The following is a 20,322-nucleotide window of genomic DNA, read 5'->3' on the forward strand; positions in this document are numbered from 1 at the left end:
AAGCGATATGTTGGCTTTCCCTCCCTTTTCAGCAGAAAGGTAGAAGGTATTTTGTAAAATACACATTGGCTTAAAGGGGATTATTTTGACATCACAGAAAAACAAATTGTATTCTATTTTATTTTATTTTTTTTGCTGAGGAAGATTGGCCCTGAACTAACATCTGTGCCTGTCTTCCTCTATTTTATATGTGGGATGCCACCACAGCATGGTTTGATGAGCAGTGTGTAGGTCCATGCTGGGGATCTGAACCCACAAACTCCAGGCTGCAAAAGCAAAGCTGCAAAGGCAGCCACTATGCCACTGGGTGGCCCCCAAAACAAGTTGTATTTAATCATGAGTTACACGGTTTTAAGAGACTAGCAATTTCCTTAATATCCTATTTTGTGGATAATGCTCATTATTATTATATTTTTTAATGACAGCAAATACAATAGATACTGGTTAAAATAGCACACATTTATAAAGACAATAAAAATGTTATGCTTTTTGCAGTAAAAAATGAGATATTCTTCTAAGTTTTATCTATGCTTATGACTTAGTTCAACCTGGTATTTGATTTGTCAAAACGTTGTGCCCAACACCAAATTATATTGATGTTTTCAGATCTTCAAAACATTATATGCTATTTTTCTATAGGACGTATAAATACCTCTGGGTATTTAAGATGGTTTTTTCCAGAGAGCTTAAAAACTTTATAAATATTAGCTTATCGACTCTTCCTATGTTCCTATGAGCTAAGCAGGGATGGAAAATTTCACAAGGTATTAAAGAAACAATTTTTTTTTTTAAAGAGGAGAAGTCTAGCTGTTTGAAATCACTGAAAGTTACGATTATATCAGAACATTCGCTACTCAAAACATCTCACGTCTGGAACGTTGGTCTTTTCTGAAGAGCAGACTCGTGCTGTGCCGTGCTCTGGGGATGTTCTTGCTGCCGCAGGAATTCTCCTAGAGGCTCACGTGGCGTGACACTGAGGCAGGTGGCGCTCTGAGGCCTCGCTCCACCCTCTGGGTATTAGGCTGTGGGTTTCAGAGGTTGTTCAGGCGTCGATAATGATGATTTACAATGAATGAGTCGTGCTGGGATTTGATTAAACATTAGGCACAGCTTCTTTTGTAGACGGGAAAATACTATTTAATCATTTAATATAATCATGAAATTGAAACAGAACTTTGAGAAGAATCATAAATCAAAGTGATTTTCATTTCCAAATTCTCAAGTCCTCGTGACTTAGAGTGGAAAATCTGCTCATTGATCCCTAAATGGTCCTTTGATGGAAATCGTAGTGCTAGAGTCACATGTTAGAGGACCCTGAAGCTCCCTCCGCTCCTAATGGTGGATAAAAATGAGTCTTGCTTTTTCCATCTTTGGGGTTTTAGGATCAAGAAGGTGTAATTTTAGAAAACTATATAGGTGAAAGGATGGAATATTGTTTTTTTGCTTATGGGAAGAAAGAAGTCTTTAACTCTGTGACTCATTCCAAAAAGAAGTTAAACAGTTTGCTGGATTTCACATGAAAATGTTGACGAGTGTGACTCATATTGTTGTTCACGTTGTGTGTGATTTATTATATAAATTCTGAATCTGTATTTTGTGCAGGCACTGAGACTTTCTTTATGACTGTGTCTTAGTCAGTTTCTGAATGAATAGCTAAGTTAGGTTGTGCAGCCCAGGTGGGATTTAGGCATGATGCTTAGGAACCACACGTCGTCAACCGTGTCTGCTGTCTTTGGTAATCATTTATGATGGTTCAGAGGGTGGGTAGAGGCCTTCAGGCTTTGTCTAGCACTTCACTTGTATGGAAGACACGATTGCTCAGTCATACTTAAATAGATAAGTATCTCTTCCAATTTAATGATCTTCCAGGAAGATCTTTTTTAACCCCCTTATTATGATATTCATATATTAGCAATTCTTATACTTCTCTCTGTTAAATGAAATCATAACATAACCCATATTTTCTTATCGGCATGAAATGCCTCACCTTTTTGCCATTGGGTTAAATAACCCCAATTATATGAGTCTTTCTTTACGGCTCTTCTTCCAGCACTTTCAGTCACATTTCTATTATTCCCTGGTCCTATTCCAGTGTTCTATATGTTCACTGAAAAAAGCTTTTGAATGCCTCCTGTTTGCCCAGACATTCTTCTGGGTGCTGAGTTAGGGCAGTAAATATGAAAATGTGTGTGTCTTAACGGATCTGACATTCCACATTATTTGGAAGGCAGATGATGACAACAGAAAATCCTTTAGAAAAACTTGTGTAGGTCAAGTGTGTCAACAATGTGGAAGAAACATAGTCCAGCTTTAAATATGATTGCTCATGAGCCTATGTCCAGTGACATATAGTGAAAACAAGGCGTTTCAAATAATGTTTCTGTTAAGATAGATTTTTAAGAATGTAATCAATTTTTGCCCCATATTTCCTCTCATTATTAGGACAAAATTCTAAAATTAAATTTATGCACTAAAAAACATACATACCACCTTAGTACAAATAATATATGCCAAATCTTTGCTGATAATTAGGTTTTTGTCAATAATAAAATAGTATTCTTGCGTTAACCTCTGTGCTCAGATTACCTTATATAGGCATATTCATGTTTTTATATATCGCATCAAAGTCTTCTTTATTGTGCCTCATTTTCAAAATCTAAAGTCTCTCTCAAACAGTTCAAGAGAATATACCCAATACTGGCCAAATATTGTTATTTCATTTGCTCCCACGACATACTAGAAGCATCTCTTATCCTTGTGGTTCAGCTCTTGCGTGGTGTGTGGACCACACTCTAGCAGTCACTAGATTTCGTCTAACCCTGGAATCCGTTGTTGCACCTGCTCTTTCACTCCGTCTTCCCAGTTCTACTCCAGCCAAGATTGCGTGGTCTCTGCTTAAACACCTCTTCCTTAGGAATGTCCCTTACTTCTGCTCTAAAATAAGCAGACTTGGAGAATTGAGTCCCACTGGCATTCATTGTTTGTAATGGTGCAGCTGTCTACCGTGCTTGGGAGACTGGAGAATATATTAATAAACAATGTTCTGACTTCCCCCAGCTTTATGGTCTTTATGACACTTACCACTCTCTGCAGTTGTGTTGTTTATTTGTCCCTCAACCATGTGAGCTCCATTAAGAGGGCAGCTTTGCTTTGCTTCTCGCTGTAGCCCTCGGCCCAGAACAATGCACATAGCATACGCTGTCTTGTTCACCAGGCGGAAGCCCCACAACCCTCACTAAGCCTGTCTCTTTCTGTCTCCATACTTGCACTAGAGTAGCTTCCCTTTTTTTGTAGAGGGGGAGATCAGGTCCTTACAACAACACTGAGTGGTGTCTCCTTAAAGGCATTACCACAGACTTGCTGTTGGAACTCATTTCTACTCAGCAATGCTGTGAGGTTTCCCTTGCAATTTAGCTTTCTCCGTTTCTGAGGTTTGTTCATCTCTTCTCCTCTGAAACCTCCACAGTCTTCCTGTTCCGCTTACCCATGACCTTAATGATAACCTCACCTCATACTGTGGTGAGCAAACGGAAGCTCCCTGCTTACCCACCACCACATCTCCAAACCTGGCTGAGGAACCCAGGCTTCATCCAGAAGCCTTGGGGAACAGAGGTTTAAAGATTTGAGAGGTTACACTGGCAGCAACATGGAAGGGCTCAATTGAGGCAAGTCGGACTTGGAGGCAGGAGACCACTTATAAGATTGTTAGAGCAGGGCCTCCTCATTTCTATAGCAGTGTACCTTAAGGAAGTGGTGATGGTGCTGAAGAGAAAATAGATTTGAGGGATAATAAATAGAACAGAAATTTCTTAGAGACCAAATGGACATAGAGGTGATGGATAAGGGTCCAGATTTCAGGTTTGAGTGGCTGGGTGAGTCGTGGTGTTACTCATTGGGATAGAGAGCGTAAAAATAGGAAAAGATTTGAATGGATAGCATGATCATCTATAAATGGACACACAGGTGGATTTATCCAGTGAGCAGGTGGATATATACATTGGACATGGGAGAGAGAGCTGAGATGGAGGATTGGACATCACAGCAAGGTGATCATTGAGTGGATGTGGTCACCTAGGAAGATAAGAAAAACAGACCCAGGCATCGAATCCTGGAGGAGAATACATTTATAGGATGGGCGGAGCAAGAGAAGCCCCATCAGGTATTAGTCAGATAGGTAGAAAGAAAACCAAGAGAGGCTGTTCTGATGGAAGCCAGAGCTATGAAGCGTTTAAGAAAGGAGGGCATGATCATAGTGGTCCATGTTCCTGGATGGAACATTTTTCTTTGATGAGCTTGGGCAGAAACCAGTTTTCTGAGCTTTTACATAACATTTAAGAGAAGTGAGAAAGTAGAGGGGCACAACTCTGCAACAACTTTTAAAAGTTATTGCGGGACAACTGTAATGATGCACGAGTGTTTGACTTAGCTGTTTCATCAAAGTTACTATAATTTAGCTTATCTGTAATCTGTGCCAACATATGTGATGATTTTATTTTTGTACATGTGTTATGAAGAAAACTAATTGGGAATCTCCAGATTCAGCATTTGTCTGCAGTTTTTGTAAAATTTTCTTTTGTGCCTCTTTTTTTTTTAAGTAGCAGAACATAAGAGGTAAGGAAGAAGAGATAAATGAAATCACTGGGGAATCTCACGCTTAGCTAATATTTCTCTCAGAACTCAGAACTTTTTCTTTTACCTCTTTCTTTTTGAATTCAGGTTGTATTTTCGGCAAAGTGTGCATATGAAAACCATATTGCTGAGCTATCAAGGAGTGTAGATGCAATGGGTTGCTTTTTTATGTGTCTGCATGTTGAGGTCACTGGGAAAGAAGTAGGAGCTCTGCTGTTGGCCTTTACAGCCTTTTTGCTCATATGATATATTTTGATAAGTGTATATTTTAAAACTTAAGCTCAACTGTTTTTTGAGTAAATGGCAAATTAAAATAAAAAAGTTAGTTTCTCTCTTTGCTATGAAATGAAGTCTCTATCGTGATTTTATAAATCAGAAATGGCTAATGAGATTTTTCGTCACCCTCACTCTATACCTCCACCCGTCTTTTCCCAAATGTTTTCTTCCTTACTACAAAGTATAAATTGTAGCTGAACTAGAGGAGTAGAACCAAGATGAAAATTCGTAAGTCTGTAATCGCATGCTTATAATTAAAAGGGTATTGAAACCCAACTCTTAATTATACAATTTTTAGTATTGGTAATTCTATGCTTGAGAATGAAGAGATGGTGAAAGCAGTGGGTATTGACTGTCCCAGAGACTGAGAAATCTGCCAGAAGTGTCTTCTATCAGAAATAGTACCCGTGGCCCCCCGTTTGCCATGCTCCATATTCGAGGTGAGCATGTTTGGCATTGGTTTTTTTCTTTTTCTGAAAATATAATGAGAATGTTTTTTAGTGATGATAAAAAGATAAGATGAATTTGATTTTTTGAAGTAATCTTCTTTCACTGACCTCTTAAAATTGAAAAAGAAACATAACTGCCTTTTAAGAAACAACTTTTTATTTATTATCTATACGATAGCAATAATAGCTATATTAAGCATTAATACTGTTTCTGTTGTGCTAAAGAATTAGCCAACACCCTTTATATGCCACGTGATTTTAGTTTCATAACTCTTGAGGACGTCTGACCACCAGTGTTGTCCCCGTTTTACGACAAGGAAACAAAGGCTCAGGGGGTTCCGTCCTTGACTAGAATCCCACAATAGACGGCAAAGCCATGCTGGAGCCAAGACCTTGTGTAAGAAGCTGGAGCTGTATTCGCTTTTAACCTAAAAATTGTTATGATATAATCAGGGACTCCAAGAGGTAGTGGATAAGTTGTGTAATGTCAGGTGGTGGAAACCATAATGCGGATGAAATCCTCTGTAAGATATTCAGTTAAACATAAAAGTCATCAGGGACTGGCCCGTGACCAAATGGTTAAGTCCGTGCACTCTGCTTCGGCAGCCCAGGGCTTTGCCGGTTCGGATCCTGGGCGCGGACAAGGCACTGCTCATTAGGCCACGCTGAGGTGGCGTCCCACATAGCACAACCAGAGACACTCACAACTAGAATCTACAACTATGTACTGGGGGGCTTTGGGGAGAAGAATTAAAAGAAAAAGAAGAAGATTGGCAACAATTGTTAGCTCAGGTGCCAATCTTTAAAAGCAAAGCAAAACAAAACAGAAACAGAAAAGTCATCAATATCAGAACTAAAAATGGGGACACTTCCGTGTTCGTGGGAAATGCCTGCTGAAACCTTGCACCAGATAGACAAAGCCCTCTCCTTTGATGCATTGATGAATGATGGTTCCATTTGCATTCCATTGTACCCTTCCTGTCATTCAAGAAGTGTGAATTTGAAGTGATTCTTCTGAAAAGAGGAATAGTCTGTATCACCACTTCTGTCCAAGTGTTAGATTCAAAACAGCCACAATCATTTGTTCTGTGACTGCGGATGAGAAATTATCAAAGAGCGTCTGAGGAGTGATGGAAATTGATTCCATATGGGATCTACTAACGACTGCCTCCTGCACATTTCTCCTTGGACGCTCCCACCGACACCTCATACTAAACCTCTCCACAATGTGTTCCGTGCTGTATCCTCAGCACCTAGTACATGATAGATTCCAAATAAATATTTATTTCATAGGAGAATGGATGAGGGAATGACTTTATCAGTTCAGCTCAGGCTCCTTAGTTCCTCCACCCTTCCTGTGTTCCCTGTCGTTGTGATGTCACCCACGTAGTTGTCCAAGACAGGGACTTTGGCCTCATTGTTTATTGTTTAATGAATGCATGAAGGAAATAATATTTAAATAATACATGCATCTATTATAAAATTTGAGTGTATGATGGGATGTAAGTTTTCTTACTATTTCTTTCCTCTATTTTAACCGGCATTAGATTTCATTTCTGTCCTTCCACAGATCATTTGCACATATATAAGCAGGTATATGTGCATATGTACTACACATTTATATTTATATAGTTCACTCATGGTTATATTCATTACATGTTGTTCATTGCCCCTTGATTTTTCATTTTTATTATGAAATATTTCATATTTATGTATGTTCTATTTTATATATAATAGAGACATAGCATGTATATGTATGTTTGTGGGTGTGCATATATACATGCACACATACATACAACATCAAATTTTGTATGTTTTATATCCATTTTATGTGTAACATAAAAATAAGTATATTTTATTATTCTTTAGTCTCTCTCTATTTGCCATAATTGTGTTGTATGAGGTTACCACAAACACTGCATCAGTGAGTACTGAACCATTGCTCCGAGGGCAAGTAGAGGGTTGGGTTCCCACGGGCCTCTGGTCCCAGTCAGGTCACGTTTTCATCATCGATCAGTATGCAGCCTTGTTTTATGTGTGTTCAGGTTTGAAGACGCCTTATGTAACGTATATTGGTGATTCGTCAACATTGAACTCATGGCCAACAGCACTATAACTCACGCCTGATCCAAGCTTATCTAGCACATATTTTCTCTGTAGGACACATCACAGCCTTGTTGTGCTTAGAAACAATAGACAGCACGACAGTACTACGCTTGGGGGCCATTTTAAAAAGAGAAATCATCCAAAACCCACAACGATGTGAAAAATCTACAAATTTACAATACGAGAGCTAGAATAAGAAGTCAGAGCATCATTGCCTTCTTCAACCTCAGCTGGGAAAGTGTGTCAGTTAACTCATATTTTCCACTGTTCTGCGCATGTCCTTGGGTATAAAAGTGCTGCAAGCATTGATTTTGGAATTAAAATAAATTTTAGTGAGTGGGCAAATTCACAAATACAGAACCCATGAGTAATGAAGTTCAATTGTATATTTAAAAGCCATATATGTTATATATATATATATATATATATATATATATATATATGTAACATAAATAAGGTCATATGATACATATTATATATATTATAACCTAAATGAGATCTAAAGTATTATAATGAACAGCCATATACACCCCACTCAAGGAATAGGACACAATCAATGTGTTCAGCTCTTCTGTTTACCCTTCCTCAGCCTTATGCCTCTGTTCTCTCCAGACATGGCCACCATCCTGAATTTCGTGTTTATCATTTCCATGTTTTCCTCTTTATAGTTTCCCTTAAAATAACCGATTTATTATTTAGTTTTGCAAGTTTACATACTTTGTGTTTATGGAATTATAAGTGTACTGTCCTGTGACTTTTTTTCTCCGTTGAACATCGTTCCTGAGATTCTTCCATGGTTATGGATAATGGCTCTATTTTGTTGATATTGACTCCATTATAATAATATAATATACCACAATTTCTCTCTTGTTCTTTCCTTTTTTACCTAATACGAAAAATGCTTATATGAACATATGTGTTCACAACTCACATGCATACTCTCTTTTTATGGTACAACTCTAAGAGCAAAAACTTGGTTGGGTTGTAGGCTATGTGGACTTAAGCCTCTAAGGAAAAGCCAAATTGTTTAAAAAAGTTAAGTTTCAATCTACACTTCTACCAACGGAGTTCAGTTGTGTCAAATCCTTCCCAGTGTTTGGTTCTTAGACTTAATTTTTTGGGTCCAATTTATTGTTTAAAATGGTATTCTATTGAGATTTTAATTTGCATTTTCCTGTTATTTGTGAGAAGTAGCATATTTTCCTATGTTTATAGTTTCCTCTTCCTTGTTTTTTTACCTTTTTTTGGTTGATTTGTCTGTCGTTTACTTACTGAATTATTAGGAATTCTTTATATATTCAGGATATTAAAACCTGGTTAAATTGTTGTAAACACTTCTCCCACTTGAGACTTGTCTTTTCACTTTTCTTATGCTGACAACTGATAAACAGACGTTTTTTATTTCTATGTCGTGATATTTAGCAACCTTTTCCTTGATGGCATATAATTTTTTGCGTGATTTAAGAAATCTTTCCCAACTACAGGTTTATAAAGATATTATCCTATATTTTCCTATAAAAATGTCATAGTTTGCTGTCATATTTATTCCTTCAATCTGTCTGATTTTTGTGTATGTATATGATTGATTTTTATGTATGGTCTGCGAAAAGAATCAAATTTCATTTTTTGGCCTGGAGATACTGTTAATTAGTACCATGTAGTGGATAGACCATCTTTTCTCTACTGAAATAAGGTGCCACCACTGTCTTATGTGTATGTGTTATTTTCCTGGGTTTTCTGTATGCTACTGCATTGGCCTGTTTCCATCCTTCATCCTCATAAGAAAACCTCCCACTGTCTTATTTACTGTAGGCTTCTAATAAGACTTGAAATGTGGTAAGATTAGATTCCTACTTTCTTTAGAAGAGTTATGCCTCTTATTAGTTGTGCTTCTTTATAATTTTAGAATCAAGTTGTCAAGATCCACCAAAAAAAATCAATTAGGATTTTGTCATAATTGTGGAGTTTATAGATCAGCCTGGGGAGAACTGACATCTTTATGATACTGAGGCTTTCCATGAACGTGTTAAAGATGGACATTTATTTATGCCTCCTTTAAAATCTGTCTGAAAAGTTTTACAATTCTTTTATTAAGGTCTTCATGTAGTTTTTTTATAGTTGTATACCTAATGACCTTTTTTTCCCCTATAATTTTGTGAATTACACTTACTCTTAACGTTTGAAGATATATAAAACTTGGATAACTATCATATGAAGCTAGGTCATTCTAGAAGCTTGCTGAACTCACTTATTAATACAGTAGTTTGTAAATTTTTTAAAAAGTTTTCTCTATAGAGCTTACTACAAATAATGATCATTTTATTTCTTAGTTTGCTCTTCTTACTTTTGTCTTTTATGGCCATACTTCAGTGGCTGACGCCTTCAGTGTAATCTGGACAGGAAGCGTGGAAATGTCCTATTGCAAAGGGCACGATTAGAGGAACGGGAAGATTGCTGTGGCCATCTTTGTGAACAAATTACCACAAATTGTTGAGGGTTTTCTTCTCATTCAACTTTCCCCCTCTACTACTTTGCAAATTTTATTCTGTATCTTTTAATGTATACCTTTAATATTTTAACGTGATTCTTTACAAAGTCTAACTTTTAAATACGCATCCTTCGAGTGCTTTAACTCGAACCTCACCCGTTTATACTGCTAGGCCTTTCTTTTCCAGTGTTTTGGTGTCATCTTACGTCTTTGTAACCAATACCATGTTCTTTGCTTACCATACCACACCTTCCTACTATGCCTTCCTCTGAGATGACTTTTCTTCCTCCTGAAGCGCACTCTTCAAAAGTTACTTTGATGTGAGAGTCTGGATTGTAAACTCTCTGTTTTTGTTGGAGTGGAAATATACATCACGCTTGTTTTTGAGAGATAGGTTTGCTAATTATAAAATTCTGGGCTCAAAGTAAATTCCTTTCAGGAGTCTGGATGCCTCTGACTCCTCCCTTCCCTCATTGCACTGGCAACTCTGCTGTGGGCCAATTTTTGTTTCTGATCTAAATTTTCTCTCAGGCTCTTTTGTGTTTTTCTATTTCTCTTTATGTTTATTTTGGCTAATCATGAGGGGGCACTGCCAACCAAGAACTATTTTAAAGTAAATTCTTGCCTTGCATTTTAGGATCGCTCATTGTGGATTGAGGCCCAAGGCAGTGTGATTGCCCATTTGGGGGTATGGGTTCTTACGTGCAGGGGTGTCCCCTCCCATCCAGACCTACGAGAGAGATGGACACATCTCCTCAGTGTCTACCTTAGTCGGGTGATGCTTTCCAGTTCCCTCTTCACTGAGGGAGTGTCTCTGTGGACTAGTCCTCTTCCAAATTTTCCTGTGAGGCCTTTCAAACTACAGCTCTAGGTTGCTGGGTTTAGCGATGCCCCAAGGCAGCGTCTGCTTACACCTCTTTGGAGTCTTGCTCCTGTTTTGTTTTTATGACCTCAGAGAATTTTCCTTATTTTCTAGCCAACTCAGCCATGCATTAAGTTTTATTTTAACACAGCATCTTTGTGCACTTTGTTGCGAAACTTTTTGATATCTAATCCTTAGTATGGTTGAAAATACAGGCCTATCTTGGATTTTTTTCAATTGAAATATCTTTGAGATAATTTTGTATCAGCACCTTCTTCTTAATAACTTCATAGTATTCCTTATGTGCTCATTTCTTCATTTATAAACCTTATCTCCTACAACATTGCTTTTAAAAGAAAAAGATCACAGAGGATAGATGTGTACATTTCTCATAGTGTGTACTTGTACCATACATTCCTAAATGTTGAACTCTTGAGTCAAAAGCAATATTGGTCTTATTCCTGATGCCTCCTTTTCCCATATGCTCCTCCCAACCTTGCCTCTCTCGTCAAATCATTACTAAGTCTTGGGGATTTCCTCAAACATGTCAGCTTCTCTCTAATCCCATTGCAGTAACCCTAGCTAGCTCAGAGTAATCTCTTGGTTTTATTATGCTAATCCCTTCCTAACAGGTCTCATTTCCCTTGTTACTATCATTCTATTATAGTACATCACCAGTGAACCTCATAAGAACCTGCAATCTTCTGGGAAAGATTGAATTATGCTCAGTAGCATGATTATTAAAGTATATGAATGCCCATTATATTTTTAAAATTTTTTGTCTGGTTATGATTTTTTAATTAAAGTATAATTGACATACAATATACTGTTGGTTTCAGGTGTACATCATAATGGTTCCATATTTGCATACATTGTGAAATGATCACCCTGATAAGTCTCATTACCATCTGATACCATATAAAGTTGTTGCAGTATTGCCGACTCCATTCCCTATGCTGTGCATGACATCCCCATGACTTATTTATAACTGGAAGTTTGGGCCTCAGACTCCCCTTCACCTGTTCACCTGCGCCCCAACCTCCCTCCGCTCTGGCAACCACCAGTTTGTTTTCTGTATCTATGAATCTGTTTGTTTTGTTTTTCAGATTCCACATGTAAGGGAGACCATTGTGGTATTTGTCTTTCTCTGTCTGACTTATTTCACTTAGCATAATACCCTCTAAGTCTATCCATGTGGTCACAAATGGCAACGTTTTATTCTTTAGGGCTAAGTAATAATCTATTTTCTTTTTTTTTATTTTAATTAATTTTATTGAAGTATAGTTGATGTACAATATTATGTTAGTTTCAGGTATCCAACATAGTGATTCAGCATTCATATACATTGTGAAATGGTCACCACAATAAATACGGTAACCATCTGTCCTCAAAGTTATTACAGTATTATTGACTGTATTGCCTCTGGTGTGCCTTAAATCCCTGTGACTTATTCATTTTATAACTAGAAGTTTGTATGTCTTGATCCCCGTGACTATTTTGCCCAACCCCCTACTCCCTCCCTCTCTGGCAACCTCTGCTTTGTTCTCTGTATCTATGAGTCCGTTTCTATTTTGTTTTGTTTTTTATATTGCACATGTAAGTGAAATCATATGGTATTTGTTTTCCTCTGACTTATTTCACTTAGCAGAATACCCTCTAGGTCCATCCATGTTGTTGCAAATGGCAAGACTTCATTCTTTTTTGTGGCTGAGTAATATTCCATTGTATATATACACCACATCTTCTGTATCCAGTCCTCTGTTGATGGACACTTAGGTTGCTTCCGTATCTTGGCTATTGTAAATAATGCTGCAGTCGACATGGTGTTTTTGTTTTCTTCAGGTAAGTACCCAGAAGTGGAATTGCTGGATCATATGGTAGTTCTGTTTTTAATTTCTTGAGGATATTCCATACTGTTTTTCATAGTGGCTATACTAATATGCATTCCCACCAACAGTGTACAAGGGTTTTCTTTTATCTACTTCCTCACCAACATTTGTTTTTCTTTTTGGTTTTGTCTTTTTGATAACCATTCTAACAGGTGTGAGGTGATATCTCATTGTGGTTTTGATTTGCATTTTCCTGATGATTGGTGATATTGAACATCTTTTCCTGTGTCTGATAGACATCTATATGTCTTCTTTGGAAAAATGTCTAAGTCATCTGCCCATTTTTTAATCTCTTTGTTTGTTGATATTAAGTTGAATGAGTTCTTTATATATTTTGCATATTAACTCCTTATCAGATATATGATTTGCAAATATCTTCTTCCATTCAGTAGCTTGCCTTTTTTGTTTTGTTGATGGTTTCCTTCAAGGTGCAAAAGCTCATTAGTTTGCTGTAGTCCCATTTGTTTATTTTTGCCTTTGGTGCTTTTGCCTGAGGAGAAAGATCCAAAAAAATATCACTAAGACCAATGTCAAAGAGCTTACTGCCTGAATTTTCTTCTAGGAGTTTTATGGTTTCAGATCTTAGATCCAAGTGTTTAACTCATTTTGAATTAATTTTTGTATATAGTATAAGACAGCGGTTCAGTTTCATTCTTTTGCGTGTAGCTGTCCAGTTTTCCCACCACCATTTATTGAAGAGATTGTCTTTTCCTCATTATATATTCTTGCCTCCTATGTCATCGATTAATTGACCATATGTGCGTGGGTTTACTTCTGGGTCTCTCTATTCTCTTCCATTGATCTACATGTCTGTTTTTATGCCAGTACAATACTGTTTTGATTACTGTAGCTCTGTTATATAGTTTGAAATCAGGGAGTGTAATACCTCCAGCTTTGTTCTTTCTCAAGATTGCCTTGGGTATTCTTTTGTGGTTCCATACAAATTTTAGGGTTTTTCTTTTTCTAGTTCTGTGAAAAATGCCATTGGTATTTTGATAGGGATTGCATGGAATCTGTAGATGGTTCTGGGTAGTATGGACATTTTAACAATATTAATTCTTCCTTTTCATGAGCACAGTGTATCTTTCTGTTTATTTGTGTCATCTTCCGTTCTCTTTCCTCAATGTCTTATAGTTTTCAGAGTACAGGTCTTTCACTTCCTTGGTTAAATTTATTCCTAGGTGTTTTGTTCTTTTTGATGAAGTTGTAAATGAGATTGTTTTCTTAATTTCCCTTTCTGATAGCTCATTGTTCACATATAGAAATGCTACTGATTTCTGTATATTAATTTTGTATCCTGCAACTTTACTGAATTCATTTATTAATTCTAACAGTTTTTTGGTGGAGTCTTTAGGATTTTTGATGTATAGTATAATGCCATCTGAAAATAGTGACAGTTTTACTTCTTCCTTTCCAATCTGGATGCCTTTCATCTCTTTTTCTTGCCTAATTCCTGTGGCTAGTATTCCAAACATATGTTGAATAAAAGTGGCAAGAGTGAGCATTCTTGTCTTGTTCCTGATCTTAGAGGAAAAGCTTTCAGCTTTTCACCATTAAGTATGATGTTAGTTGTGGGTTTTTCATATATGACCTTTATTATGTTGAGTTATATTCCCTCTATACCCACTTTGTTGAGAATTTTTATTGTAAACTGATGTTGAATTTTGTTGAATGCTTTTTTTTGCATCTATTGAGATGATTGTATGATTTTTTTTATTCTTCATTTTGTTAACGTGGTGTATCATGTTTATTGATTTGTGGATGTTGAACCATCCTTGCATCCCTGGAATAAATCCCACTTGATCATGCTGTTTGATCCTTTTAATGTATTGTTGAATTTGGTTTGCTGATATTTTTTTGAGGATTTTTGCATCTATGTTCATCAGTAATATTGACCTGTAATTTTCTTTTTTGTTGTATCTTTGTCTGGTTTTGGTATCAGGATAATGCTGGCCTCATAAAATGGGTTTGGAAGGATTCCTTCCTCTTTAGTTTTTTGGAATAATTTGAGAAGGATAGGTATTATCTCATATTTACATGATCAGAAGAAATCGCCTGTGAAACAGTCTGGTCCTGGAATTTTGTTTGTTGAGAACTTTTAAATTACTGATTAATTTCATTATTAGTAATTAGTCTATTCAGATTTTCTATTTTTTCATGATTCAGTCTTGGAAGATTGTGTATTTCTAGGAATGTATCTTTTTCTTCTAGGTTGTCTTATTTGTTGGTGTATAATCATAGTAATCTCTTAAATCCTTTGTATTTCTGTGGTGTCAGTTGTAACATCTCTTTCATTTCTCATTTATTCAGGACCTCTCTTTTTTTTTCCTTGGTAAGTCTGGCTAAATGTTTATTAATTTTATTTATCTTTTCAAAGAGCCAACTATTAGTTTCATTATCTTAGTACACTTGATGTTGTCCCAGAGGTCCCATAGCTATCCTTATTTTTTTTTAATTCTTTTTTCTTTTTGCTATTTTGTTTGGGTGATTTTTACTACCCTGTCTTCCAGATCACTGGTTTGCTTTTCTGTATCATCCAATCTGCTGTTGATTCCCTCTAGTGTATTTTTCATTTCAGTTACTGTATTCGTCAGCTCTGGTTAGTTTTCTCTTATATTTTCTAATTCTTGGTTGAAGTTCTCACTGTGTTCATCCATTCTTCTCCCAAGTTTGGTCAGCATCTTTATGACCATTACTCTGAATTCTTTATCGAGTGGATTATTTATCTCTATACCACTAAGGGTTTTTTCTGAGGTTTTGTCTCGTTCTTTCATTTGGAAGGTACTTCTGTGCTTCCTCCTTTTGCTTCACCTCTGTGTTTCTGTGTGTTAGGTGAAACTGCCACCTCTCTCAGTCTTGGAGGAGTGGCATTGTGGTAGGTGATGATCCTTCTCGTTTGACCCTGTCGTGGCCCTTAGTTGACTCTTGAACTTTTTGGTTATCTAAACTGCCTGATTTATTCTCGATGTGCCGTTTTTGTTGCTGTGCCAAAACACGTCAGTGTTCCAAGGGGAAGAATCTCTAGTACCTCGTTTCAGGCTGACTGGAAGCCAGACTCTCAGGCAGCAGCTTTTAAAGTATGGAAATATAGACATTGCTGTGGGGCTGCAGTTGTAATCCCTGCTGGCCTCCAGACCAGGAGGTGTCCCCGGGGCAACAGTTGCAAACATCGAGGCTCCTGACAGGTTTATAATCTCCTTTCTGTGAAGTCTCATGGAGCCATACCAGGGCCAAGGAGGTGCACAAGCATAGTGTCTCCCTGTGTGGGAAACTTGAAGCCCCACCTCAGGCTGAAACTTGGGCTGAGTAGATAGGCATTTTCACAGGAGGACTGGGGTTGTGTTTCAGTCAGCTGTCTGTGCAGGGCCCTGGGGTTGGTGGCCTGCCAAGGACTGTCTTTTTGCTTGTTATAGTCTTGTGGAGCTCGGGAACGCCAGCCCCTTTTGCTACCAGGGCCAGGTGATCAATGGGTGTCCCTGGTGTAGGTTGCGCACATCCGCTGGCTTTAGCTGGGCAGCTGGGGAGTGTGGAGGTTGGATGCGCACTCTGGCTTCAAAGGCAGCAGGAAATGGCTAGTCTGTGTGTGCCACACCCGCCCCCCCCCCCCCCCCTCCGGTTTCAGCAGAGCAGCAGGAGATTGCTGTGTCATTGTGCGTTTGTCAGCTTTAGTCCAGGAGTGGGAGAATACCGTGACCATTCAGGCCTGCTAGTCCCGGCCAGGGTTAGGGTAGTGTCACCGCTGCTTGCGCTCACAGGCTTTACCTAGGGAGTGGGAGAATGCCGTGACCAATCACGCCCTCCCACCCTAGCCAGGAAGCTGGGCAATGCCGCGAACTCTGGAGCTCTCCGGCTTCAGTAAGGTGTCGGGATAATGCCATGACTCCTCGCCCCTGCATGCAGGATGGCCCGCCTGTGCTGGCAAGGTAGGCAGGGAGCACAGCAATGGCATCTGCCAGTACCTCCATCTCTGGGTATTATTTCCACCAGCCCCCGCCCCTCTAGCTGATGCTTTTAGACTTGCAAATGATTCTCCTTCACATATAATCTCGGCACTTTTCAAACTCCTGTTATTTTGCTGGGTCTTGGGGTGAACAAGATTGCACACATGCCCTTTAAGAGGAGAATCTATGTTTCCTACAGCACTTTGGGACCCTTGGATGTCAGTCCCATTGGTTTTCTAAGCCAGATGTTTCGGGGGCTCGTCTGTCCAATGCAGATTCCAGGGCCTCTGTTGCCTGATGTGAGGCACCAACCCCAACCTCCTTCAGAACAAGCACCACCTCTCTGGCGAGATCCCTCCCTATTGTATGTCGCCACACTGGGTTTTTTTGTTTTTGTTTTTTTTTTTTTATTGGCCAGATTGTGTGTGTCTCTCTCCTCTACCCATCTCAGTGTGGTTCCTGTGTTGTGGAGAGCAGTTCCTCCAACTTTCAGATCTTTTTCAGAGAGAAATGGTCCATATGTAGTTATAAATTTTGTGTGTCTGTGGGAGGAGGTGAGTTCAGGCTCTTCCTACACTGCTATCCTAGACACCCTTCATTATAATTTAGATACACTTAAATTATATCTAATGTATTGTAAAATGTCAGATATTGGAATTATATTTTTAGAATACTTTCTGTTTGCCTCTATGTTAAATAATAAACTGTTGGCTGCATATTTTTATGATTAAGCTTCAACTTTCCTCCCTTAGATCCTGGGCACTTGGGTGGGAGCCCCCATGAGGATGAATCCCGACCACATTGTTCTGTTCTGGTAGCAGAACCCCAAACACATTCCTTAATGGCTGATGTGACACTTTCTAGTTTTTTGACAAAAAGCCATCTAGAAACTGAAATCATGACTACTACTTTTTAAATTTTAAACCTTTTTTGTTAAGGCAATTCTGGTATAATGAAACCAAAGGATCTTTTTCTGTAGTTGCTTAGGAAATATCAATATGTTGATTCAGAGGGAAATACTCATAACTTAATAAATTTAACCATTTAGAATTATACAGATTTCTGGTTAACGTTTAAGGTCTGTGTCTGTTAGTTTTCTGCTTGACAGATGTTCCTTCTGGGTGTTACTTGGGTATTAGGGACATTAGCATTGAGGGAGTATGTCCGTGTAGGATGTCTCTGGTTACCTATCTCTACTCTGAGGATGAGTAACCCTTGTGAGGCATAGACCCATGGCACATGGGAGTGCATAGATATGAGTACCCCTACCTCTGTTGTAAATTTATAAAATCATAGTGAGATATTCATAAAGCATGTTCACCTATGAGAGAAGTCATCTAACTCTGATGACAAATGGTTTCATCTCATGTGCCAAATCTAATCGGATGACAGTGGCTTCTTCCCTGTTTTGGGGATAGTTCTTAGATTTTAACTGGATCCTTACATTTTAAAGAATAGCTTGAATAATTATCTTTATTGTGATTAATGTGTGCATTTTACACCTTTTTCTATTCTTTTACCTTTAACCTAAGTTTATATTAATACTTCATGTGGGTTTCTTCAAGAGTGCATATATTTAAACCTTTTATATCCAATCTGAAAATCCCTGCCTTTTAATCAGAGTGTTTAGACCACTTACATTTAATGTAAGTATTAATATGGTTGGATTTAATTTACCATCTTTATATTTGTCTTTTATTTGTCCCATTTCTTTTCCCTTTTTTCTCTTTCCCTGCCTTGTAATGGATTAATTGGGTGTTTTTGAAATTCCATTTTATTTCTACCATTGGCTTATTATCGATACTTTTTTGTTTTATCTTTTTAGTGATTTCTCCAGAATTTACATTGTGCCTCTCTAACTTATTACAGTCTATCTTCAAATAACGTTATTCAGCTTCAAATGTAATATAAGGACTTGACAACAGTATGTGTCAATTCTCCTTCCTGTTCTTTGTGTACTTGTCATCATATATTTTACTTCCATATATTATAACCAAAACAATATACTGTTCACACTTTATTTTTCTTTTTCTCCCCAAAGCCCCCTGGTACATAGATGTATATTCCTCGTTGTGGGTCCCTCTAGTTGTGGCATGTGGGATGCTGCTTCAGCGTGGTTTGATGAGCAGTGCCATGTCCGCGCCCAGGATTCGAACCAATGAAACACTGGGCCACCTGCCCCGGAGTGCGCGAACTTAACCACTCAGCCTCGGGGCCAGCCCCAGTGCTGTTCATACTTTTACTTTTAACAATTATCTTTTAAAGAAATTAAAAAATTAGAAAATGTCTTTTATATTTATCCATATAATTAGCATTTCTGGTTCTTTTCAGTCATTTGTGTAGTTCAAAGTTTCCATCTGGTATCATTTTTCTACTTGAATAGCTTTCTTTAACATTTCATATTATGTAGATCTGCAGATGCCAAATGTTTTAGTATTTGGTTGCTAGAAATTTTTTATTTATTTTACCTCCACTTTTGAAAGATATTTTCACTTAATACAGAATTGTGACTTGACAGGTTTTTTTTCTTCCCAGTCTTTAAGACGTTCTTCTAGGGGGCCAGCCCTGTGGGTGAGTGGTTAAGTTCACACACTCTGCTTCAGCGGCCCAGGGTTTCGCTGGTTCAGATCCTGGGCGTGAACCTGGCACTGCTCATTGATCCATGTTGAGGCAGCATCCCACATAGCACAGCTAGAGGGACCTGCAACTGGATTATGCAACTGTGTGCTTGGGGCCTTTGGGGAAAAGAAGACGACAAAAAAAAAGATTGGCAACAGATGTTAGCTCAGGTGCCAATCTAAAAATAAAAAAGATATTTTTCTCTTTCTTCTCTTCTGCTTGCATGGTTTCTGATGAGAAATATGTATTAGTTTCCTATTGTTGCTGTGACAAACTGCCACAACCTTCTTGGCTTAAAACAGCACAGATTTATTATCTTACAGCTCTGGAGGTCAGAAACCCAAAATGGATTCACTGGATGAAATCATGTTGTCAGCAGGGCTTTGTTCCTTTAGGAGACTCTAGGGCAGAATCTATTTCCTTACTTTTTCAAGATTCTAGAGGTTTTGTGGGAAGAGATTTCCTTGACTCAGGGCTTCCCACCATCTTTAATGTCAGCAATGGCTGATGGAAGTTTTCTCACGCTGTATCGTGTTGGCACTGACTTTCCTGCCTTCCTCTTTCTCTTATAAGGACCCTGTGATGACTTTGGGCTGACCTTGATAATACAGGATGACCTTCTCATCTCAAGATCAGCTGATTAGCAACACTAATTCCATCTGCAACCTTAATTTCCCCTTGCCACATATATAACATATTCACAGATTCTTAAGATTAGGATGTAAACATCTTTGGAAGGCCTTATCCTGCCTACCACAAAGTCTTTGGTAATTTTTATTTTTGTTCCTTGTTACAGAATGGTTTCCCCCCACCTCTGGCTGTTTTTAAAGTTTGTCTTTATTGCTGATATTTTTAGGATTTTGATTTTAACGTGCATTGGTATATGTGTATATATGGTATATATTTGCATTTGTCTTGCTTGGAGGTAGTTGACCTGTTGTATCTGGGAGTTTATAGTTATCAGATTTGAAGAACTTTTGGCCATAATTGCTTCAGTTACTTCTCTGCCCTGGCTCTCTCCTTTCCTTCCAGTACTCCAATTACACATATGCTGGACTGTTTA

General features: G+C 38.1%; 1 protein-coding gene across 3 annotated transcripts in view; it reads left to right on the plus strand.

Annotated features, from left to right (window-relative positions):
• Positions 1–20,322, plus strand: part of FMN2 (formin 2) — a 345,907-nt gene that overhangs the window by 240,198 nt on the left and 85,387 nt on the right. The gene's annotated exons all lie outside the window — the stretch shown is intronic.

The sequence above is a fragment of the Equus asinus genome, chromosome 30 (assembly GCF_041296235.1).
Source record: "Equus asinus isolate D_3611 breed Donkey chromosome 30, EquAss-T2T_v2, whole genome shotgun sequence".
NCBI classification, from domain to species: Eukaryota; Metazoa; Chordata; class Mammalia; order Perissodactyla; family Equidae; genus Equus; species Equus asinus.